This window comes from Astatotilapia calliptera, chromosome 1, assembly GCF_964374335.1.
Source record: "Astatotilapia calliptera chromosome 1, fAstCal68.1, whole genome shotgun sequence".
Taxonomy (NCBI): Eukaryota; Metazoa; Chordata; class Actinopteri; order Cichliformes; family Cichlidae; genus Astatotilapia; species Astatotilapia calliptera.
Window position 1 is genome coordinate 22,400,539 of NC_137422.1, and position 25,456 is coordinate 22,425,994.

A 25,456-nucleotide genomic window follows, 5' to 3' on the forward strand; every position below is an offset into this window, starting at 1 on the left:
CACATAAACAGACGCGCACATACACGCAAAGCATAGTTACAAAGCAGCCAGTTTGCGGAAAACCCATCTCAACTACTGTTAAAGAATTCAGCTGTTATATTTTATAATGTCCAATCAGCATACACTCTAAAGTAAATTACAGCCAAAAACTTTTCTACAACTAACTGATGATGCCAACAGTAACTGGGAGCATTGTTCAGGTTTACAGTGATAATCAAAAAATAAATAAATAAATGAGTTTAAACAAAAACAAAAAAACAAAAATGAATTCAAATCCAAAAACAACAGAGCAGTGTGAGCACATAAACGTCTCTGTGCAACCACTGTAAAATGGTAGTGCAGTAACCCAGCAGTGTAAAAATGATTAAGTCACTAGAGAATAAAAGATCACAAAATAAAGCAAACACACAGAAGCACTACAGCACAAACTCTTAAATATGCAGTTCATGCATATTTTTTTTTCTACACAGAAGCACTAAAAAAAAAAAAAAAAAACCAAAACAGACTCATACTGACAGACGCACGGGCACATACAAAGACAGTACGACGGGCGCACACACACACACACACAAACAGAACACATGCACAGGCACGCACATACAGCCACACTAACACCACACTGGCTAAATTAAATTTCAGTCCTTGGGCAGACAACTAAACTGCTTGTGTGTGGGACCTACTCTACAGCACAGCAAAGCCAATTCTCAGGAGACGGCGAAATTAAAGGGCAGAATCCTGCCTGTTTATGGTTCTCACTCTCTTCTTCTCTCAATCAAATGTTTTATTAGCAATCATTGGTCCTAAAAGTCATGTTCTTGGGAGGCAGCTGGCATGATGACAGCAGCTGCTGGACAGACAATACCACTTCAGCACAAACCGCTCCTAATTATTTACAACTGCGCGAGAAGCCAGAGAAAATCTCTAATTAACCACAAGACAGCCGTGTGACGAAGGGTTATCCATCCTGGTGCTTCTGTCATGTAAATGTTTTCAGAGAATATCAAATGCAGTTTAAATAATCGTCAAAACTGAGTGTGCATATTAGCTGCAAGTAGCAGCTAACCAAGCAGAACATGTATAGCAGTTCATACAAAAGCCCAGCAGGCCAGAGAGTGTCTGGCTGAGCCAAGAGTAAATATAAAAAAAACCCAACAACAACAACCCGAGAAACCGCAATGGGAATAATAATGTGAACAAAACACTACAATAAAATAAGGCTATATGGAGGATGCCCTAACACAGAAAATCACTATTTTGACTCTCTTGTGTAAGCAGCTGGGAGAACTGTACCTGCTGAATAAGGCAGCCTTGTTGGGCACTCTGCATGTCATGCTAAGGTCTTTGCTCAAGTCTGAAGTCAGAAGAAAGCAAAACAATTAGATTTCTACTGTCCTTGCTTTACAACAACAACTTTTATTTTATATTTTACTTTCTTACAAAATGCATTTATGGAGATTTTCCAATCCCTGTTGCATTGTTAGATGCTATAAATCTATTTAAATTAATTCAGTGGTTATTTTCACTTAAAGGAAAAATAAAGGAAAATGAACATGCGGTATGAAAAAAAAAAGAGGCAAACACAGTGGGTTATGTTTGTTATGTTAACCATCTGTATGTGAAAGTACATACATATGTATGCACATTCACATGCACGCGATGACCTCCTCGATTTGCCTGTATATTGTATCACTGAGGCATCTCTTTCCCCCTCCAACCCCCACCTTTCACTACTCTTCTCTCCTTTGGTGTCTGGAAGCAGTAATCTGTTCCTGAGCTAGCGCTGCTGGGATTAGGCAGCGACTGGAGATAGGATATATGCGTCATTAAAGCAGGAGGGCACAGTGTTGCAGCAGCACAGACAAAGTCAACAAAGGTGACACGAAGACGGAGGAGACGAATACCAGAAACCCACATGTGCCCACACACGTGTAAAGAAAAAAAAAAAAATGCACATGTGCGTGAATGAAAACAAAACCTCTACTGTATGCCTGCAACAGTGTGCACGCATAAAATCCTCTTTTCTCTCACATACAATTTCCTAAACCTCCAGTGAATAAAATAATGCAGTGTTGCCATAATGGATAACTGAGAGAGAGGCAATGCACTAAACCTAAGGAACTAATGTGAAGACATGTACAGTATGTATTGCTGTAGACATCACAAATAACTATGAATATTCTGTGCATGTCCAGGATGACGACACAGGAAAAATATTCAACATAATTTTAGATGCCAGAATTAGATTTATGACCTGTTTAAGTAAAATATAACACATTTCCTGTAAAATTAGCAGTAAAATTACAATTTACCTCTGTTTTAAAATGCTTTTTTAATAAGAAAATTGCTCCCAATCTGTCCCTCTTATCCTGGCACTGTATAACTCCGTCATATCTTTGCGGTAGCTAATCCTCATCGTCCTTACATTCGAGCCCCACTAGGGGACTTTCTGCAGTCTTTCTCCCAAGCCGTTACAACTGAACAACAAACTCACTTAAGTGCAAAATGACAGTTGCAGTTCATAGTCTGTGATCTATTTGGAATTACTAGGACTTCTTAGGATGTTTATCTGAATCACTTAAGCTGTGCCATATCATATTTTCCGCAAAAATACCTATATAGTTTTTTTTTGCAATAGGAAAATATTGTATTGCGAAATCATCATAGTAATGGCATACCCTTAAGTTCCCTAAAGCATACAACAATTGAAAAACCCAGGCATGTCTGAGAGAGCCACAAGAGCCACGTCTCAGCCTCCAATGACTATTCAGAACCTAACAATGAGCTACTTCCACAATCTCCAACAAAGTACTTTGCAAAATATGCAAGAAAACCGTTTCTACTGAAGGTGGAAACAACAAACTTGTTTCACCAGTTGAGGCAAAAACACACCGTCAAGTACAAGCAGGCTATGGAGGAGGAGATGCTAACAGCTGGTGATGTGCAACCTAAATGTGAACAAATGACCGACTGTCGCTGTGGCACTCACTAGCTGCACTCCATATGACAGGAAGCGCAAACAGAGTATGGAAATTTATGATGTGGGAACGTGGTGGAAAAACAGGGCTTTAAGCAGCTGGTTAAAAAGCTCGACCCAAGACACGGCATCGCAGGTAGAAAATATTTTTCTATTATTTTATTATGTGACAATACTGTGCAGCTTCTGAAGAGATACAAGGTTAAGTTAGTTATTGTTAAGCAGTTCATTTATATTTTTACTTAAAACTTAGAGGGAAAACATTACTTAGGCTACTTTTACGCTTGACTTATGTTCTGCCACCAGATATAATGCTGTCGCCACTATTGCACTATAATGCAGCTGCTGCTGGCACCTTGTTTCAATAGATTCATATTTCAAATTAGGAAGTGTGTCGTCAATGACAGTAACTCAATGGAAAAGAAAGATACACTTCATTTACTCACACTGCTGCTGCCTGCAAGCTGCGAACATCAATAACATTTTTTGTTTTTTCAGAAATATTGTATCTCGAATTTTATTCAAATATCAATACGATCTTGAGGTTATATCGTCCAAACCTATAAGTCTAGCTATAAGTCTAAGACTTATAACTATATAAGTCACAATCATAGAAAGTGTTTCCTGGAAGTCATCACTTAATGAGTACTGACAGCGCAGGCAGAAAAAGCATGTGAACTTCTCTCCTGCTGTTTTCTCCAAAAGCTATTTGGAGTAAGGTGTTCCAGTTACTGAGGTGCTCTAATAGAAAAGAATCGGAAAAGAAATTGTTTTGGATGAATTTCCCTGAAATTCTAACTGTTTAGGTCTAATCTCATTATACGTTTTAACATGATTTACTCCGTGGCCAATTTTTCTCTTACAAAATTGCTTCCTTGAATTATTTTGATTTCTAAAGATAACTGAAGTAAGCATGACTTGTATGAGAAACATGCAACTTGGGATGGGATGGGATGTTTTCATTGAGTAAATCATAGTATTCCTATGTGATATTCAACATGTACATTTTATTAAGTTTTTCTATTTTTCAAGTGTTCAAATGTTTCAAATTTGTGAGACCACTTAAATGTTCTACAACACGTCTGGAGTTATTTTTTATGGATCAAAGAAAAAGATTTACCTTTAAGAAAAAGAGCCTGCAGATCACCAGCCCCACCAGCAAAACACCACCTGTTAAAGAGGAACCACCATGTTTTAGAGCTCCTTTGCTATCTTATCGCCTGGATGCCCTGCAATCAGCGAGGGAAAAGTGAATATCAAGAAATTTTTACAGGAGGATGACATAGTAGTAGTCCACGGCCAGAAGGTTGGAGGAGGTTGGTGATGCAGTAAGACATAACAAAAATATAAATATAATAACATTTTTTTTAAAAAAGAGAAAAGAATAGAATGGATAAAAAAGAAAATTTGTGTTTTGAAATGTCAACTCAGAGTTCTGACCTTAAACTAACTGAAATGCTGTGGCATGACCGGAAGAAGGCTTTTTGGTCAAGACACCCAGAAATATTCATGAGCACAGCTGAACAGTTTTGTAGTGAGAAATGGTTGAAAATCTCACCATGTCATTGTTTAACTCTGATAATAAGCTACAAGAAACAAATGATGGCGACACTGCTGCTAAAGAAGGTTAAAAAAAACCCCACACTTTTTACAGATTGCACTGCAGTTGCTTGATGTATTCACTAAAGAACAACTATTTGTTTTACAAGTTTACTCATACTACATTAGTCTATAATCGTGATTTAAATGATAATCAGACCCGATTTTATCACTAATTACTGGAGAAATTCTGGTCATTGTAAAATGTTCTCAAAAACTTCCTTGCAGTTGTCTTTAAAAACTGGATGAAAAAAACATGGCTGTCTACAAACAGAAAGGCGGGGGAATACTGTATTATTCTGATATCCTGAGAGTGCGACCTGGTGATTTACTCCAGTCAATGAAAATTAATGGCAATCTCATCAATGTACCTGCCAGTTCCTGACAGAGTAAATGCCTGTTTTAAATGGAAAAAGTCACAAACATTACACTCATGTGTGATTTAAAATCTAATTTCAGTGTAATCTTCCTCAATGAAAAACCAAGGGCATTAAAATGAAGTTGTCCTGGTCCTTTTCATTACAACAGCACAATCAGACAAACAGTGAGGGAAATGACAAATAGATGAGGTGGAAAGTGGAAATGCTGGTTTTTCTATATCTTATCTAGTAGCAATGGCTGAGGCGTTTGAAGCCACCAAGAAATACAGAATACATACAAAAAGGTGAATATTTTGTAAGTATTTTGCAAAGTGTGCATTATTTATTGTTTTTCAACCCTTACCACATTTTTTATAACAATGGAAACAGTTTTAACCACGTGTCTCAAACTGTGAGCTACTAGAATTTTTTCTCTTTTTTTTAAATGTATGAATGATGAATTGCTGCTACAGTTTTAAACAAAGTAAAATAAAGCAAACTGATTATTATTGCACTGATAGCTTCTCTTCAACATTTTAAAATACTCGTGTTTCACACCCTGTGGAAATTCTGTCATTACCGTTTGGTCTACAGAGAAACTAAAACTTCTATTCCTCTGTTCAGACTATCATAATACATCTAGAGCCGATTGGAACTTTGATTGCAAGCACCTCTTTGAGCTACTCGTGCAAAGGTTTGGCTAATGCATATCTGCACAGCTGACAATGAATCATTTTGTTATAGGCTTCACTGAACGAACAGCTTGGCTGCTGTTGCTGAACTTTTTGTTCGTGCTCAGGGGATACTTTCTGTAAAACAGCTCATGTTGCTATACAGGTTTTCACTGGCAAATGAATGCAACAGGTTAGTAGAGAAAACTGGTAAATGTAGTTTTGCAATGAAAGAGATGCAAAATCCCAGATTAAAAATAACCAGAAGAGAACTCAGTGACTAAAAGTTTTCTAAAGAACAATACAGTGCATGGTCAGCATCCTGTTAAATTACAGGCAGATATTAGCCTCACTTTGAACCTCGTATGTATTACCAATAGATTCAGGTATAACCATCCATTCACCACTTGCAACAATTTTCATTTTCAGAATTTGGCAGGAGAGCAGATTGCACTGCAAAACTCGTGCTGAACTTCTTTCTCAAAAATACTATAAGGCAGGTTTTTAATATTTCCTGTATGCTCATGCTGCTGCAAATAACCTAGAATCTGTGAGAAATTCCATGTATTCATTGATGAGATGTACTGAGAAAAAAAAAGTATTAATAGAACAAAAAAAATAATACAAATAAGAAACTCCCAACTTCTCACTCTAAAAAAATTTCACACTCAGTCCTTGTCCTTGACAAGAAATACCTGTGATTGGTCAAAGACTATTGTGAAAGGCCACATTTTTCTAAAGCCTGAAAACTGATGCAAGAGGAGATGCTGGAGTCTAAAACCAAACACAAAAAAAGATCTATCCATGTTTTAACTAATGAAAAAACTGAAAAATATGGTGAATAGTAAAAAATCGTTTGTAAGTCTTTTGTAATTAGCAACATTTTTATTCTTTCAGCATTTTGAAAGTAACATCAGAAGAGCAAGTAAATCTTACCCCTGTAACCCAAATCTATGCTAATACATGCGAGGCTCTTACTAAGGCTAGACAAGCACTAAATATTGCCAGATTCGTCTATGAAAGTGTAAGTCCAATGTTAAACTAGCCAAGTATAAAACAGCTAAAGCAAGCAGTATAATCTCATATCACAGCCTGTTTTCTGAAAATTGTTAAGTCTGTGTATTCCTGCACAAGGGGATGTATTCAGAAGCATGTGCATGGAGCGTGCTGGTCAGAAACTATGGTGGTGAATTCTTCAAGATCTGACCTGAGAGCTCCACTTCTGCTGCTTACACTCCATTAGTGCTTCGATTCTCTGCTCCCATTTGCACCAGGCACCCATTACCTGCAGCTGACAAAGAGAAAAGATGGTGTCAATGTACTGCAGAATATTACAATTCAAATGACCTATACAAAACAGCACAAGTGCATGTCTTTGACATTTGATATTTGGTTCTCATCCTCTGTATATGACTGACAGCGTTTGTTTCAAACGTTAATACAATTAAATCCGATTTGAAAACAAACAAACTTAGCACATTTGCGTTTGGTTGATTATTTCTTTGTTGTAACAATGCTTCTTTGCAAGAATCTGGAAAATGCATTTGTAGGCATAGAGCAGAGTTGAGTATGTGGGTTGTGCCCATTAAAATCTTCTCTGCCAATGCCAAACAGCTTGTTTGGTGTCATTTATTGGATTAGATGATTGACGTCTGAAGAAACGGAACATAATGGCAATTTAATATTTTATTCATTTAACAAACAGGGACATATGGAAGAACCATACATAGCCACAACAGTCTGGCACCTCCTCCACATGCTGGTGACCAGCTTGGTCACACAATGCTGCTCGATGACGTTTGTTGCAAGTCAGCGAATGTTTTTGTGCTAGTCACTATGGCTCAAACAGCATGCCCAAGCTGATCCCACAAGTGTTGAGTGGGGTTGAAGTCAGGACTGGAGACAGGCCATTCAATCCTCTTCACTCCCAGATTCTGGAGGTAGTTTCTGATAAACCCTGCCCTGTGGGGACAAGTGTTGTCATCTAGGAAGATAGAGTTCGGTCCAAGACTGTGGAGATATGGGATTTATACTGGTTTCAGTCTCTCATTTCGATAAGTCTCTGCATTGAGATTGCTGCCGAAGATAGAATTTGGATTCGGTGCTGAAGTTAACGTTCCCCCCCATGTTTAGGTGTCAGTGCACATGTTGGCAACACCAGCACAAAAGGGCCAGATAGTGAGAGGCAATGGCAGACCTCCTGGCAGTCCTGTGAGACCGGAGTTTGGCTGTGTGCACTCTTTTCTGGATTGTCTGGGTGGAGACTCGTCGGCCATATTATCTTGCAAACCTTGACTGTAAATCTATAGAAGTCTGCCTAGGGTTCCCAAGTTCTGAGAGGGTGAAGAAACAGTCTTGTTGTAGTGCTGTCTTCTTGGGACACTTTGCGGCTTGTCTCTGACATCCCCTGTTATATGGAACTTAGCCTTCATTTTGGAGATGGTACTAAAGCTTACTCCAAGTAATGCTACAACTTGGTTTTGAGGAACTGTAGCTTGAAGTTGCCTTATGGTATGGCCCTAACCAGGTCAGTCAATATGATGTTAAGATGTTTGGCAATGGCAGAGACGATTTGGCAAGTTTTTCATGAGTGCAACCCAAACACTCAACTCTGTTGCTTAACCCATAAATGCATTTTCCTTACAAATGTGGCACCATTTACGGGGAAATAAACAGGCCTTTCAACAGTATAATATTTATTCCCATGAAACATTTTTACAACAAAGATAAAAAAAATTCTTTACTTTTTGTGCTAAGCTCATAGTATTGATTTCTATTTATTCTACCGTAACCCTATAAAAACTGATTTCAAGTTTAATTCAGTTTAGTTCCTAATGGACATAATTAAATCTACAGCAGCCAAGAATCTAGTGAGCAAAAAACGCCAGAATTTCAAAATAGACAGCCTGCAGTTCCCCTACACCACTAACAGATCAGCCCAGGCAGGTGCTTAATTTGACTAAAATTGAATTGGTGGTCAGATTTCCTTCTTTTTTTAATCCAGTCTTCCAGATGAAACTAATCTGCTTAATCAACTGGGATAGGCCAGTGTAGCAAGTCGTGACTTACACCGTCTAAAACCTAAAAACATACCCCAGAGGAGCTGCTGGAGTCCGGATTCCCTCTCAGACTACATGAATTAAAATACGTTTTATCTTTTTTTGATGAAATGATGAATGTGTTACATGTTTTAATTCCAGAAACAAATGACAGTATGTTACTCATATTGTGTTTCAATGAGAGAGACTAAAGGATTTGATAATCATGAGTGAAATGGTGGGGGATTATTATGGTCAATGATGGCTGTAAGAGTAGTATGAAAACAAAGAAATTACGGGGAGCAGGTAAAACAAACAACAACAACAACAACGTTTCCAGCTGAAAACACTTAAAGTATGACCATACAATACAAACAGTCTGTCTCCTGAAGATTAGCAACAAGTGAAACAGTCCCCTCAGAACAGTCAGCGAATAAGATTTTTTTTTTTTCTTAAATTTGTATAGTTTTTTATTTTTAGAGGTGGCAAGAAGCATTTTATTCTCTATGGCTTAGAGAATAAAACCAAAGGCATCCATAAAATCCAGAAAGTTGGCTGCATATATTTGTGAATTTGACTATTTGCCAAAATGCTTGTTGATTCCACTGCTACGGTATATATCTTCTATATTATATGCAACTGTTTGTGAGAAAAATTGCACTCTGCATGAATACATTTAAATTTAAAGTTAAAAAAATTTGCATTCTTAAAATAACGTGCTTTTTAGTCCTATAAATATACAAACACTTTATTTCCACAGCAAAGCTACACAAGTCTAGGTCAGATGACATCAGAAAACTGCATTTAATCAATATGAAGCAACAATGGGATGCAAATTATTCAATGTGCTTATCGAAATGTTGTTCTTCTTTAAAAAATGACACAGATAGGTACATGAAGCATAATGGGTTTGAGTCTGAGGCCTACTGGGAAAAAAAATTACACAAAAAACCTTTGCTTAGCAGGGAACACTATACCTGACTGTGCCGCTCCTGGGCCTGCTGAGTTGGACTCTGTAGCTGCTTCTAATTTTGCTGCATACGACTGTTCCTCTCGAGATCCAGTCAGCTCTCGTGTAGGTCGGGCAGCAACTGAGAGATCCTTGCTTCAGGATGTCCAGCTACTAAACCACAAAGGAGGCAGGGCGCCGAGAAGAAGGGAAAAATCAATCGAGTGCACAGAGACTACACTGTCTGTGCAGCCAAACTGTTCACTCTGTAGCTAAGGCTAAAATGCACCATGGTTCCGATTCTCCAAGGTAGATACTCACATGCAGGCAGAATCCTGTGCTTCTTGGGCAGGCCTATGGCTTTGCTAATTCTGTCATGACTATAGCAGAGGATGAAGCTTCATTTTCTTATTTAAATCTAATGCCTCTTTAAACAAACATTTCAAATGCACACACCGAATTAGTAAACAATGCAATCCAATGGCTTAGATGGAACCTTAGTCGCTGCATTGCCTTAGTCTTCAAAAAGGACAAGGCTAAAACTGTCTGAGCAAAGATTCTTTCACACAAAAGATTTCTGAACAAAATAACTTTTAGAAGATAACACAACAGTGTTTAAGTGTAACAATATGTGGAAATCCTGAAGCAACACACAAAACACAACTGCTTCAGCATGAAGTCTCGCAAGGATAAGACAGACTGTAAAACAGGACACAAACAAACATTTCCCTGACCAGTAAGAGTGGCAACCATATTAAACAGGCCGCTAATTAGTATAACCTTCTTGTGCTAAATCACAAGAGGTGAAGGCAAGGAGGGGGGAGAGAGAAAGAAAGAGAGAGAGCGAGAGAGTGAGAGAGCAAGAGAAAGAGAGGAAGAGGAGGGAGCTTGGGTGAAAGGAAGGGAGGATAGCAAACGGAAGACAAACAAACCTAGATCGTAGGCTTTAGACCAGTCTGCCTGATGCTGCTGCAGTGTCGCTGATGCAGAGGGAGTCCCAAGCAAGATGGAGACTCAAACAAGACCCAGGACAAACCATACAGAATACTCCATGAAACCAATCAAATACAAGAATTAAAAAAAATATTTTATCCCCATTCCTTTTTCTCGACGTAGCTCTGATCTCATCTCACTGTCCATTATTGCTTCTCGGAACAAGTCAAACAAGTCTGACGGTTATTCCTGAATTAAAGATAAAAATTATGCAGAAATCCATTTCACGAAATCGCTTAAAACGTGTCTCATCCGTTAGCACTCTCTTTCTGTGTGCGATCCACACCGATAACCCTGGTCTTGCTTTCTTTCTCTCACAATCGCTCCCTCTCTCTCTATTCTCCCCTCCTAAACTGATCAATACTTCATTTAAATCATGACATTAGCACACTACTACAGGAAAAAGAGGGCGAGAACAAATACAAACGAGCATCTTATTTTAAGCGACACAGTAAAGGATGTTTTATGTCCGAGGACTTCAAGATATGTTGAAAATATAATGCGAAAAACCGAGTACATGCAAGAGTATGGGTTGTACTGCTGTTTTGATTTGAGGTCCAGAGCCTCACACTGATCAATACACATTTAAATTGAGGCTGAGAGAACCATCACAATATCTCATCTCATCAGAACAAGGCAAACATACTATCCCAATTATCATCTCAAATGACTAGTGTCAGGGGACACCAGTCGGATGCTGATAGAAGCATATTTCATATTTATTCAGCAGAATTTTTACATTAGCACCTGAGCGCATAATTGCCTAATATATATGCACACTCACACTTTTATCTATTCACATAATTCACAATGAGCACAATCAATACTGCCCTTTCCATACTGCACCACACTCATAAAGTGCGTCTGCATTAGATCATATAATAAGCCGTTCACAAAACCCCAAGCAAGACTGACTAATTTCCTGGCGCTCACTGAAATTGTGAGCCATAGCAACTGGCTAATCTTCCCGTGCGTCATTAAACCCGGATATTTACCTGAGCAGCCTCGGAGTCACGGGCCTGATGACAGGAGCAGCACATGCTGTTTCAGTCTGTGGACAGTCTCATCCCTGCTGAGTGGCTGAGCAGGGGACGACCAGATCCGGATTTCTCCATTCCGAACATGGGTGAAGAGAGCCGAGAACACAAGAAAAAAGAGAAGAGACAGAGGCATACCGTAAGCCCAACACTAGGCGGGATGTGGTAGAAAGCCAAAGTCGATCAGTCAGGCGAACAGCACTTACATATAGTCTGGCGCCAATGTTGACCAATGAGCAATTAGGTAGACAAGACTAAAGTTATTGATCGGGGGTTCAGGCGCTTTTCTCTGGGCTAACTAGCCTGCCTGAGGTTGTGTGATGGCTGCTACAGATGTGGACTACAACACAGAGAAACACAGTACAAGAGAAAGTGGGAGGAAGGGCAGGGCAGGTCTTTTCCTCTCCAGGCCTTAAGCCTTTGAGTTAGACAACAGACATAATCATTTAGACTGCTATTGATTGCCACAGGCTTAATAAGGCTTTGCATCAAGCAGTCACATACAAAAAGAAAAGGCACTTAGAAGAATCCAAACATCCAATCAAAGATATTATAGAAAGCAAACAGCTACTGTCACTGATAGTTTGCTAACACTGTGAGTGTTGTGTTTCTAATTTCCAGGATAATGAGAGAGATTTAAGTCAAGAAACCGGAGATCGTTCCCCAATACTTAAAGTTGGGAGTAAAGAAACAGAAGAGAAGTTGCATTTTAAGGTCTGTAGGTTCTGATAAGTTACCTTCAAAAGACTTAGCTTCAAATTGATAACATGACAGTACACCTTTACCACATTCAGGATAACACCGCAAGATGTAAATGTATTTTATGAACTTCATAATATCAGTGGAGCTTTCCCACAAAAACAGATGACATAGAATCTCAGAGGTATTTCAACAATGATATAATTTTGGCCTCTGTACACCACCGCAGTGGATTTTAAATGAAATTGCCAAGATGTGATTAAAGTGCACTTTAAGCTTTAATTAAAGGGATTTAATGAAAGTATTACATTAACTGTTAAAAAAAACCTACAGACATTTTATATATAATCCTAGAGTTTCTAATTTTTTCAAAAGTAAAATATAAGGATTGTTTTAAGTAACTAGATTACAATCTTTTGCAGTCAATGACTGCCTGAAGTCTAGAACCCATGCTGGATTTCCGCCAGTAGTTTTCACTTGCTATAAAACCTCTCTATTTACATTAATGAAGACATCTACTAATCGTAGACAATTGTGATAATTATATGCCTTAAAGTGTTCTATACTTTGACGGATGTTGTAAAGGGATTTTTCTTAATCAAGGAAAGAATTCTGCGATCATCTAGTTTTTAGCCGTTTTCTCCACTGTATCTTTTCAAGAAGGTACCAGATTGTTGATTTGGGTTTTCAGCCTAATCATCTCTGCCATCACTTGCATCCACATCTATATTATAACCTCCTACTGAGGGTTCCAGTGTAAAGCTATGAAAAACAAGTTCAACACTTTGAATCAACTCTAAATATTCTAGCATCTTAATTAATAACAGAATAATGAGGGAACCGGTCATATGTTGCCATAAAGCTCTCAAACCCCTTGAACTGGGGCTGGACCATATCACAGCTACCAGGGCGAGAGGTGGGGTACACCCATGGCCATCTTGACTTACTGATCCTAAAATCGATCTCATCACTCTCATACCTTTCTGATCTTTTAAATTGGTACATTCCTGCAAGATCACTGAGGTCTGCGGATCAATTGCTCCTGGCTGTCCCGAGGTCCAGATTAAAGCACAGAGGAGATCGGGCCTTTGCTGTGACTGCTCCTAAACTGTGAAATGAACTGCCCCTTCACATCAGAACCTCCCCAACATTGGACACTTTTAAAACCCATTTGAAAACCCACTTTTATTCCCTGGCTTTTAAATCAGAATGAGTTTGTATTACTATTTTTTTTTTTTAAATTTCTCACTCAAATCTTCTAATTTTATGATTCTTTTTCTTAACTCTTATCATATCTCCCTATGTTTTTATTTCTTTTGTCTTAATTATACAGCACCTTGGTCAACAGTTGTTGTTTTAAATGTGCTATACAAATAAATCTGACTTTGACTAAAATCCATTGGAGACAAAATGACAAAAAAAGTGTCATTGTCCAAAAACCTGTGAGTGTATGCTAACTGTGTATGCTAACTGCTAAGCAAAACAAAAACAAAACATTCACGCAACATCTGCAAAAAAAAAAAAAAAAAATCACTGACACAGGTACTTTGGCTTTTATTTATCTGTATGAGTGTCTTTTATGTTTTTCTTTCTTTCTTAATTTTTTAATAGAATTTACCAGCAAAGCTGTTAAGCAAGGGAAAGTTAGAGCTAATGGTATTATAGCAAATACCACTATCCAACAGTAAGGTAATTCCATTTGCTCAGCCCATATAGCTGTATTACCACAAAGCACTTTAATTCACTACATTGAAAGCAACCAAAATCATACTTTGCCTGCTCACTTGAGTTTGTTTTTCCTTTCTTATACAATTTCAGCAGCAGGGCATTATAAACCTGTTCACTGCCATATGTGTCTTGCAAAGAACTAGGAAACACATTGAAAGAAATGATTTCAAAAACACATTTCTGTCCAACTTCCCTTCTTAATAGACAACAAGACTATAAAGGCTGATCCATCCCTCTCTTTTGGCATTTGATTTAGCCATATTATTAGATGCCTTTATTATTTTATTATTTATTTCTATCCATCAATCCATCTGTACATCTTTCAATGCCAAGGACAAATCAAGACTACTGAACAGGATTTTAAGAATGAGTATTTTAGGAAGAGGGGTACGATTGAAAAACATAATTGTAAAATATGGCCATACAAATGTTTCTGTTATCCTTTTAGCAGATAAGATTATCATGTTCATTAAGAAGATGATACTGAGTGGTTGTTAAATATTTGCCAGAATGAACAAGCATTATATGCAGAGGTAATGTTTTCCTCTTTTGTTGTCGCGTGTGCCTTTATATACACTCCTTTCTTGCTTTTTGAAAATCAATTCCGCTATTTCAAAAGAGAGAGGCATGATAATGAAAGGGCACATAAAAAAAACTCTGAGGCAATTGCTCATTCCTCACACCTTCCATTTCCTCTGCATCAGAAGGACACCTTTAATATTTGGACTTTCAACGTCACTCTAGGCTAAATCCCTAGCAACCACCATAGCAACATACTCTCAGTTCAACGTGAAATGCATAGTAAGTTCCCTGCTGCCACCAGCCAGTGGAAAGAAAAAGAAAGCTGAAAAAAAAAAACATAGATATGGTTGAAAGACCAAAATTAAGTGGTTCAGAAAAGATATAACAATAGCACAGAAATATTCATATCAATAATCACACATGATCAGATTGAGTGAAGTCAATCCCCCCCCCCGCATATACCAGTTCTTAAGTATAGCACTGCTGCTAAGCAGAGGGTGCTATGGTTTGTGTGACTGTGTGTGTGCTTTTGATTTTTGATTGTTTTTTCCAGCTCATCTGGATAATCATCAGACACTTCCTCAAAAAATAAATAAATAAATAAATAAATCCCCATGTATGCAATGTGTGAGTAAACCTGTATAAATGTAGGGTATTTAATCCGTATTTTATTTGTGCATAGCTTAAAATATTCATATCATATGTTAATTAAAATATAACAATATGATATAAGAATATTTTTGTGTACAGATATCGTATCGATACAGAGACATCAAATATCGATATGGCTGCATCTCAGAGAGACTGCCAGAGTCTTCATCAATCAGCACAACTCAAGGGGACGCACCTGGGTGCCAGCTGGTTCTATTCTGGTGATATTCACAGATCACAGACTGCTTAACAATCTCATTCTGCAGCAAAAAAAAAGTAACTGCTATAAGATAATAACCTTATCTTACTGGACAAAACAGATATTGACAAAGATTATCTTTGCAGACATAATTTGCAGTTTAAAAAAAGGTAATAAAATACAATATTTTTCATTGCTATGCTTAGCATTTTGCAAAAGGTTAAAATTGTGTGTTGAGTCCCACCTCTATGTTTAACCTCTAGAACTAGTATATCACCCTGAACAATATTTTTAAATTTTTAAACTTAAGTTGCTGCTTGGAGATCCGATGCCCAAAAGGAACATTTTTAAGGGACGGGGCTAAAAGTCCAGTCAAGGGGTAACAGGAGCAAAACTTTCTGTTGTTAATCAAGAAAACTGATTCCTAAGGGTGATTTGTTCTATGATACGTGTCATCAACACTTCAGTAAACAATAATCTAACCAACATACCATGTGTCATTCTTCTACAGCCACTGTACTTTCACACTATGCAAAAGTCTTGGATAAAATAGTTCTGCTCATGACTCTTTAAATGGACCTTTAACAAAATTAGATGCTTTCCTGTTTCCTATTTTCTTTAAAACTATGTACCTCATCTTGTTTCTTATCAATCACAAGTTGTTAACCACTGAGCCCACCTTGGATAATCCTCCTTTCTGAAACATAGATTTACAAAACTGAGTTAATTCTTTATTTCATATGGCCCAAAATAAATGACCGAGACCATAAAACTCAACAGGAAAGTATTCATAGAGATCGTGTCAGGAACCCTGGTTTCCCATGGGCTTTTATAGGACCAGAAGAATTTTTTAACCCCCTGGTGGCCTTTAAAATAATCCATATTTAAGGCACTTCAACATTAAACCTTCTCAGACCCAAAAACTACTTCCATCTTTTATACAGTCTTTGATTTATGTATACATCTATAAACTACCACTTCCTCAGAAACACGTTAGTATCACTATACCTCTATATAAAAGATTCTATGTCCTACAAGAAAGGCCCCTGAGCATTTATTCTAAAGCCCTTATGTAAATGATTAACTCTGACATTGCCTTTTCCAAAGTCCAGGATGAGAAAAGGTGGGTTGGGCCTGAGTCTAATAACCACACCATAAATATTTCTATAATACTAATACAAATAATACTATAAATACTACTACAATACACTGATGGCAAACCACCAGCACAGAGACCTGGGTGAAGAAGGGAGCTCTGTAAAGACAGCTGTCCATGGCAGTGCACTAGGAGGGGCAAAGGGCCTAGCTATCAAAATAAATGATTAATACACAATATATTCTATATACTATAAAATCAGCAGAGAAATCTGATAAAACAAAAATGTAAAAATTTTGATTTTCCCCAAAGTAGTGTTTAAAAAGCATTAAAAATTGCAAAGTTAATTAACATTATAGAAAGTGTCATCAGAGAAAACTGTTAAGTACACTTGCCTACTCTTTAACATGTTGGTTGATGTTTCTCCCTGTTTAACTTGTGATTGTTTATAACCATAATCTCTGCAATTAGGATTTTTTTTTCTTAAGATGTCAGGATTCTTTGAGGCCATATCTCCTTCTTTTGGTGTCTCTGAGATTTATAAGTGTCACTTAGTGTTAACTTGAATCCCACCTTCTTTAGCACAACATATTGTCAGCAATATAAATGTTTACTAAGAGAATAGTGAATTATACCACAGGAGTTGTTTTAGAGGATTACCGTTGAAACCATCTATATAACTACTGTCATTTTTAGGCACAAGGCTTCCCTGGGTGAGAGTTTGGTGGTGCTTTCTTCAAAAGAGTTTTCCCTTTAAAACACTGAAAAGGATAAACCCAGCCATGTCCATAAGTATTTATGGCCGGCGAGGGCAAAAACACACTCACCAAGGTGCTCTAAGTAGCTATTAAACAAGCGTGGAGGTGACCCCTGGTTTTAAGTGGCTCTGTATCTGACAGTCAAAGCCACAGAGGCCATTCTTTAAATGGATTTCCTAAAGTTTAATTCATGAAAATATGAAGTGCTATTCATGGGCAAACTTGTGCAAGAATGCACCCTGGTCTCAGGTTCGTCCAAATTCCTGCCGTTTCTCTATGGAGGGCTTGATTGGTTACCATGGTTCAAAAAACTCAGCAAACATAAATTAGATATGGAATGCATCCTAATCAACCGTATAGTGATAGTGAGATATTATATGAATATACACATTTGGAGTGAATCTTCTACAAAACTCTAAATATTTCAATGCTATCTGGAGCACAAGAATTTCAGTTTATAGCGTCCTATTATGTAATGGTGCAGTTCCAATACATTGTATTTAATGTACACTGTATTTCGATTGATAGGTATATTACTATAAGAGCCAATCATTACTGTTTCAAGCTTAACAACATTAGCAGCTGCACTTCGAAGATGGCTAGCTGTTAAATTCATTTTGCCATACAACACTGAGCCACACTGCTCTGAGTAGAGATCTAAATGAAAAAGCAGTGTAGATAAAGATAAAAAGCACCCTTTCCCCAAAACCTTTAGCCTTTGTAGCAACGGGGGCTTTGTGAACCTAAAGGTGGCCTCAAAACCGAGACCTGAATCAGCTAGATTGCATCCTATCTTTAATGAATCTCACAAAGGAGGATTATACTGACAGGCTTATTTCCACTAACAATGCACACCCGCTGCCAAATACAGACATGGATGCTATTCATGCGACTGCTGACCCCTTTAATCCAAGCACACAACAGCTCTTTAATAAACCCTGTCAGTACAAAGATAGGTCAGTGTCCATAAAAGTGACCACCAGAATATTTTCATGGTGTCAGTAACTTTTAGATTTCTTGTTGATATAGTTCCACTGCATACTGAGAAACCATTTCTTGTGTTTTTGACTTGGTAACTCATCTTTGTATCTCAAACAACGCGATGCAAGGAACTCAATCAAGCCGTGTGAACTTTGCAGAAGAACGGAAATATTTGCCTTGCTCCAACATTTGATCTCGAGCCCCTGACAAGGATCTCAAACTGTCTGCAGGCAAATGAGAGCTGTCTGGTATTTCTTGGGCCAATGCTAAATCAAATTAGTTAAAGCCATGTTAATTTCAAGCAGCATTTCATTAAAAAGGAAAGGATAATCACCAACAAAGACTCCATGTCCTTCTGACTAATCTAATAATGCTTCGTTTGTTTACTTTAATCACATATGGCGATTAAGAAGCAGAGACGGGGCTAAATCATGTAGACAGAGGGATTTCATAATCTGCCTGTCATGGCCACCGTCTGATTTCCTTCCATTCGTCACAGTATGTGGACGGATGGGCGGGAAGTGTTTCGACCCTTGGCTGGTGTTTAGAGAGGTGCTCTAACCTCATGATGGGACTGCTCATCTTTAGAAGATGAGGGGGTTCAGGTATCACTTTACCCTGAAGGGACTCAATACTGGAGCCAGGCCACTGGCTCTCATGATATTAGCTTTGCATTTTGGAGCCAGGATGCTAATACAATCTTTACAGAGTTTTGAGCCAGAGACAGAGGACATCTGTATATTGTTAAATTCTGTCATGTCACTTTCCCATCTTCAGCTCAAAGTAAACTCCTAAATTGATTTACTACATAAGAACAACCTTTACATTACATGTTATTTCTAACCATCAAAACATGCTTGCACTGAACCATCTTTACTTTTTTACTTAACGTTTATATTTTTATTGCCACTATGGTAGATGCAGGAGTATTGGAAAAACTATATATTTATTTATAGGGTAACCATTTTATTAACCAAGAAATTGCATTGTGGATATTTCTTTATTTGAGCTGTTGTAAACGCCAGTTACTTATACAAAGCAGCTTCAAGATTTGCTCCTTTATATAGTTTACTGTATTTCTTTAGAAATTCTACCAGATTTTTAACCAGGTTTCTGATTCTTCTGAGCTTGCCGTTTTGCATTGCTACGTAAGAGACATTTATGGTGACTAATTCTGCAACTGGGACTGCAGATGGGGAGACTTTGCTGAATAAGGGACGGGCAATGAAAACACTAGAATTTTTAAAAAGCTCATCAGATCGTTCTCCCTCAGAAAAAAACTCATTCCTCATCAGTGGGTACGATCACTTGAATGGAATCAATCAATTGTGTTCCGCTTGGCTTTGCTCTTCTTTGCTCTTCGTTTCCAAATCCAATCTCTTCCATGTCATCTCAGAGCACATTTATAAGGGCCCAGCCTCTTGATTATCTCCCTCCCTCGCCTCAACTCCCCCGCTGCTGCATGCTCCAATGTATTAAATTAAATGAGGTGTCTGTCCAGGTCACCCTCACCACAGCCTCCCCCCACCACACCACCCCACCGCCCCCGTTCTCACTGCTGGTAATCAAGGGAGAAGACCCTCCCTGCTAGTTTTGTGCCAGCCAGGCTGCATAAATTAGCATTAATGAGAGCTGGAAAGACCGGCAGTAAAAGCAGGGAGGAAAAGGACTGAAAGGAGCAAAGCCAGAATGGGGCAGAGAGGGAGAGAAATGCAGCTTCAAATTGAACACTCACAAAAGGTTACATTTCTCTGTCGTCTCACCATCTTTCTTTTTATGCTCATCTCTCCATTCTGTACCTTAGCCTCTGTCTTTCCGCTGGCTATCTCCCACAGACAGACTCAACAAAGCTCTGAGGAGTAAAACAGCAGTGGCTAGGGTTCTGGCAATAAAATGAATCATAGATGAGGCTGTGTGAACACTTAACATAATCCCATGGCTCAAGCTCGAAAATACTGCAGGGCGCTAACGTCTTTGTTGTTCATCAAATATTGATGCATACATAATTATTTTTAAGCATAAGTGTGCAGATTGTGCAAATATGTAAATATATCTCAGTGGCAAAAGGCATTTTTAGTATTGGTTTTATGTAAGCAAATTTGATTCTGGTGGATCGTATTAGTCTTACTTACCTAGGGGATACATATAATTATCTTGCCATGATACAGAAGTGCATGTGTGATGTGTTTTACATTGACTGTAAACCGAACACATACAAATACAGCCAAAGTATGCTATGATGATCCTGATGATACGGTTGCTGTTAGCTCCTCTTTCTTATTGCAACAACAATGACAATTACAAGAGAAAAGAAAATCACTGCATCACGTAATTCCTCTGCTCCCCAACTTTAATTGGTTAATGCATCCTTTACTGCTGCACCACTCCACTTCTCTCAGTTTCCTCCTCCACCTCATGATTCCTTTCTTCTCCCCTCCACCCTTTTTCATCTCCTTCCACTCCCACCTCATTTAATATCAAGTTCACCCTGGTAATTAAAGTTGAACTACATGTAGGTCTCTAGCTTCAGGGTGGCAAATTGGCACAGTCAGCCAATAACTGCCCAATGTAGTGTTGTCTTTAAGTTTTAACGCCAGCTGGGAGTTTATAACATCTCACCTGCAACTTGGTTTTGTTCCATCTTCTGCAAGGTTCACAGTATAACAGGAGTGTTTTGTCTCTGGTGAAAATCCTGTGACTTTTGGCTTCAGCTGCAGAAGATCACATTGGATACGACTCATGTCAGAAATTTTGAGGCAAGAATTCAGACCAAAACTTATTCAAACAGTAGTATCAGACTTGGACATAAGCAACATGAAAGCAGGATTCAACATGGTTGTATAAATGTTTCAGGCTGCTGGTGATGTTGGTGTAATAGTGTGGTGGATATTTAATAGCACAACTTTGGTCTCTTAAGCATCATTTAAACATAAAAGCCACCCATATCCTGATGGGTGACTTTTCTGGCTTCCACTGTCAATTCAACAGATCAACTTTGTGATGCTGATGAATAGGAGAGATCCATGCAGTCATCAAACTTTGTGATGCCATCATGTCAATATGGACATAAATCTCTGAAGAATGTTTCAAGCACCTTGTTGAATCTCTGTCACAAAGAATATTAAGATACTAGCAAGATTTACCTAATAAAGTGTTGAGTGAGTGTATATATCACTTCTCCAACATGATCTCAAATCAATCTCAAAATGCTAGCTGAAAGTCAAATTAACAATTTAAAAGTAAATACAAAAATCACAGACAGTAATGAGACAGGACAGCTGTGGACGGGACAAACTAACAGTAAACATTCAAGTCGTGCTGACAGACAAGTAGAACCTGTAGTGTGTGGGCTGCATGTGTAAACAATCTGGAAACTTTGGTAACAACAGTCAAACATGCCAAATTTACTAACCTGTATATTCTAATTATTCAAAATAAAGGTCACACACATTCGTGAAGTCTCCTGGGAGAAAGCCAGGAGAATCCAGAGACTTGAGTGTTAGCAGATATGTAAAAAACGGTTGCTGCATACAGAAACATACAGAAAAAACTAAACACACACGTTCTGGTGGTCTTGCATTTGTGAATTGCTAGATTTTTAATGACTTAAGCTGCGTTCATACTGGAAACAAGCTGCAGTAATGTGCCAACCAACCAAACCATATACATCAACGAAAGAAAAAAAGAAAAATAAGTGGAAAGATCATGATATGGTCTCCTTCTGTGACCTATATTAACCATTTCTTTCTTTGACATCAGATTTTGGTAAAATATATGCTCAATTTAGCTAGTTCACTAATACAAGATTGATGATGGCAGCTGGAACAATAACCCATCGCCCAACCCTCTACGAATGCAAGTTATGAAAGTCCAGAGAAATCAGGGGTGTTTGTTTAAGCTGCTGGAGTCACAGCCATAAGCAGAAACACAGGACTTGAAATTTGATACTTTTAATATTTGCATATAGTCACATGCATCACCAAGACAGACAGCACCTGATACAGAGTGAACATCTAGACTGGAATTCTAGAAAACATGCCATCAGTTGTTAGAGGTAGGTACTGTGCATATATCTACAGGCAGCTATTATCTGGTTACACACATCTCTTGACAGCAGCTGTAGAATAGACTGCTCTTGGACTCCACTATCGGCTGTTATTAAGCAGCAGCCCATTGCCTGTGCTTGAGCAACCAAGGATAATAAAAATTCCTTTTCTTTAATTAACTTTTATGACCAGCGAAGAGGACACAGTGACACCTGTCTTCTGCAGTGCCACAAATTATTTCTTCCCTTTCACATTTGTGCATATTGTGTGTGTGTGTGTGTGTGTGTGTGTGTGTGTGTGTGTGTGTGTGTGTGTGTGTGTGTGCGCGCGCGCTCTGAGACATCACTGCAGTAAACATCATAAAACATGGATTCTTTCCTTTAAATCTCCCCCTCAATTATCTCTATAATAATAACCAATACACATGTTCCCCAGTACATGCTGAATAAGGATGGGAATCATTATGATTTTAATGGTACACCTACTATTACTGATACTGCTTATAGATCCAGTATTTTAATGACACTATTAAAATGGGTTGTTTTTTTATTTTTTCTTTGACAAAATGTGCATTAATATTGCTTGAATATTATTTAAGGACACCCTTTTGATGACACAGTACCTTTCCCTTTATTTGTAAAAAAATATGCAGTTTCTACACTGAACAAAAATATAAACGCAACACTTTTGTTACTGCTCCCATTCCCCATGGGATGGACGTAGAGACCTAAAATTCATTCCAGATACACAATATAACCATCCCTCCAAAACAGTGGTCACAAATCAGTCCAAATGTGTGGTAGTGGGCACATCTGCTATATTGAGATAATCCATCCCACCTCACAGGTGTGCCACATCAGGATGCTGATCTGACATCATGAGTAGTGCACAGGTGTACCTCAGACTGCCCACAACAAAAGGCCACCCTGGAATGTGCAGTTTTGTCTCACAGCAAAATGCCACAGATGCCACAAGCAATGAGGGAGCGTGCAATTGGCATGCTGACAGCAGGAATGTCAACCAGATCTGTCGCCTGTGCATTGAATGTTCATTTCTCAACCATAAGCCGTCTCCACAGGCGTTTCAGAGAATATGGCAGCACATCCAACCGGCCTCACAACCGCAGACCTCGTGTAACCACACCAGCCCAGGACCTCCACATCCAGCAGGTTCACCTCCAAGATCGTCTGAGACCAGCCACCCAGACAGCTGCTGGAACAATTGGTTTGCACAACCAAACAATTTCTGCACAAACTGTCAGAAACCGCCTCAGGGACGCTCAACTGCATGCCCGCCGTCCTCATCGGGGTCTTGACCTGACTCCAGCTCGTCGCCGTAACAGACTTGTGTGGGCAAATGCTCACATTCGATGGCGTCTGGCACGTTGGAGAGGTGTGCGCTTCACGGATGAATCATGGTTCACATTGTTCAGGGCAGATGGCAGCTGAGAATGTCCCAGTTCTTGCATGGCCAGCATACTCACCGGACATGTCACCCATTGAGCATGTTCGGGATGTGCTTGACCGGCGTATACGACAGCGTGTACCAGTTCCCACGAATATCCAACAACCTCGCACAGCCATTGAAGTGGAGTGGACCAACATTCCACAGGCCACAATTGACAATCTGATAGACTCCATGCGACGATGTGTTGCACTGCATGAGGCAAATGGTGGTCACACCAGATACTGACCGGTTCTGGGTCCCCAGACCCCCAATAGCGCAAAAAACTGCACATTCCAGGGTGGCCTTTTGTTGTGGGCAGTCTGAGGTACACCTGTGCACTACTCATGATGTCAGATCAGCATCCTGATGTGGCACACCTGTGAGGTGGGATGGATTATCTCATTATAGCAGATGTGCCCACTACCACACATTTGGACTGATTTGTGACCACTGTTTGGGAGGGATGGTTATATTGTGTATCTGGAATGAATTTTAGGTCTCTACGTCCATCCCATGGGGAATGGGAGCAGTAACAAAGGTGTTGCGTTTATATTTTTGTTGAGTGTATATTATTATATAATTTTAAGTTAGCAGTGTAAGGAGTCAACATGTACGTCCACTCTTACAAAAGAACTGCACTTGTTAGCATTAACTCCAGTTAAACATAGCAATGCTATCTCATTGTTCTGGTGTGTGCTTTACGTTTGTTACAACTGCTTCCAGTACTGTTCTCAAGTGAAAGCATTGAGAGAGGAGCATGTGGTGCAGGGTTCAGCTGTAGCAACCAGGAGGAACTGAGACAAACAAGCCGTCGATGGGCTGCTCTTGCTTGTCCAGTTGTTGGTCCTTCTTGATAGTCCCAGAAAAAAGTCCTAACATAGAAAGAGCTCAAGTAAAAACAAGTGCTACAAAGAATGAAAAGTTTCCACTGCAGCAACTATCTGTGAACTCCACTGTTGCTCCTTTCCGTGTTCCACCCCACTTTTCAATCAGTCAGTGTTCAACCTAAAAATGATGTCATCCACATCAAGCTACATGGCGATGTTTTTTTTTTGTTTGTTTTGAAGAACTACAAAAAACGTTGAATATGTCGGCTCTGGGTAGTCATACATCTGTGTAAATGTACACAAATAAATGTAACTTGAGGAGGTTTTTGCACAGACACAGACCCTTAATGACAAGACAGTAGTGGATTAAATGAGACTTTGCACTTGTCATATACTCAATTTATCAGTCAGAAGAATTGAGAAGGACTTCTGTAGCTGTATTATATAAAGAGCCTTGACAATAGTAGTGCTACCATAGTTTTTACTAATAATCTACTACACAGTCATCGCATGTAAACAAATAATTTGCAGTAGATGACACTAATGAGAATGCATTTAAACAATAAAGCAAAGTTTAGCAATAGCTAAAAAACAATCTTAGCCTGACACAGTCAAAAGCATAGCGGTAATTCTTTCTTACTAATATAAAAACTCAAATGTCTTTTCATCATCAGGAACACCAACTAAAAACTATTGAGAGGAACCACTACTCCTTTTTCAGGTGACATTCATCTCTTGCACATTGTTTTGCTTTTCACGATAAAGAAAAACCTCATAGCTCGCAGAGCAGCGGAAATTAAACCTGTGAAAGATGTCAAGGCTAGGTCTGAATATATGATATGGTTTGAATGTGAAAGAACCTCAGTTTTCAGCTTGGGTACAG

General features: G+C 38.7%; 1 long non-coding RNA gene across 1 annotated transcript in view; it reads right to left on the reverse strand.

Annotated features, from left to right (window-relative positions):
* LOC145429452 (uncharacterized) overlaps window positions 1-25,456 on the reverse strand; it is a 106,559-nt gene that overhangs the window by 18,426 nt on the left and 62,677 nt on the right. The window contains exons 4-8 of the long non-coding RNA XR_013909685.1: window positions 20,874-20,965; window positions 11,579-11,692; window positions 9,619-9,764; window positions 6,811-6,894; window positions 4,095-4,144 (exon numbers count right to left, since the gene is read on the reverse strand). This is a non-coding gene — a long non-coding RNA (uncharacterized LOC145429452). The remainder of the gene's footprint in view (window positions 1-4,094; window positions 4,145-6,810; window positions 6,895-9,618; window positions 9,765-11,578; window positions 11,693-20,873; window positions 20,966-25,456) is intronic.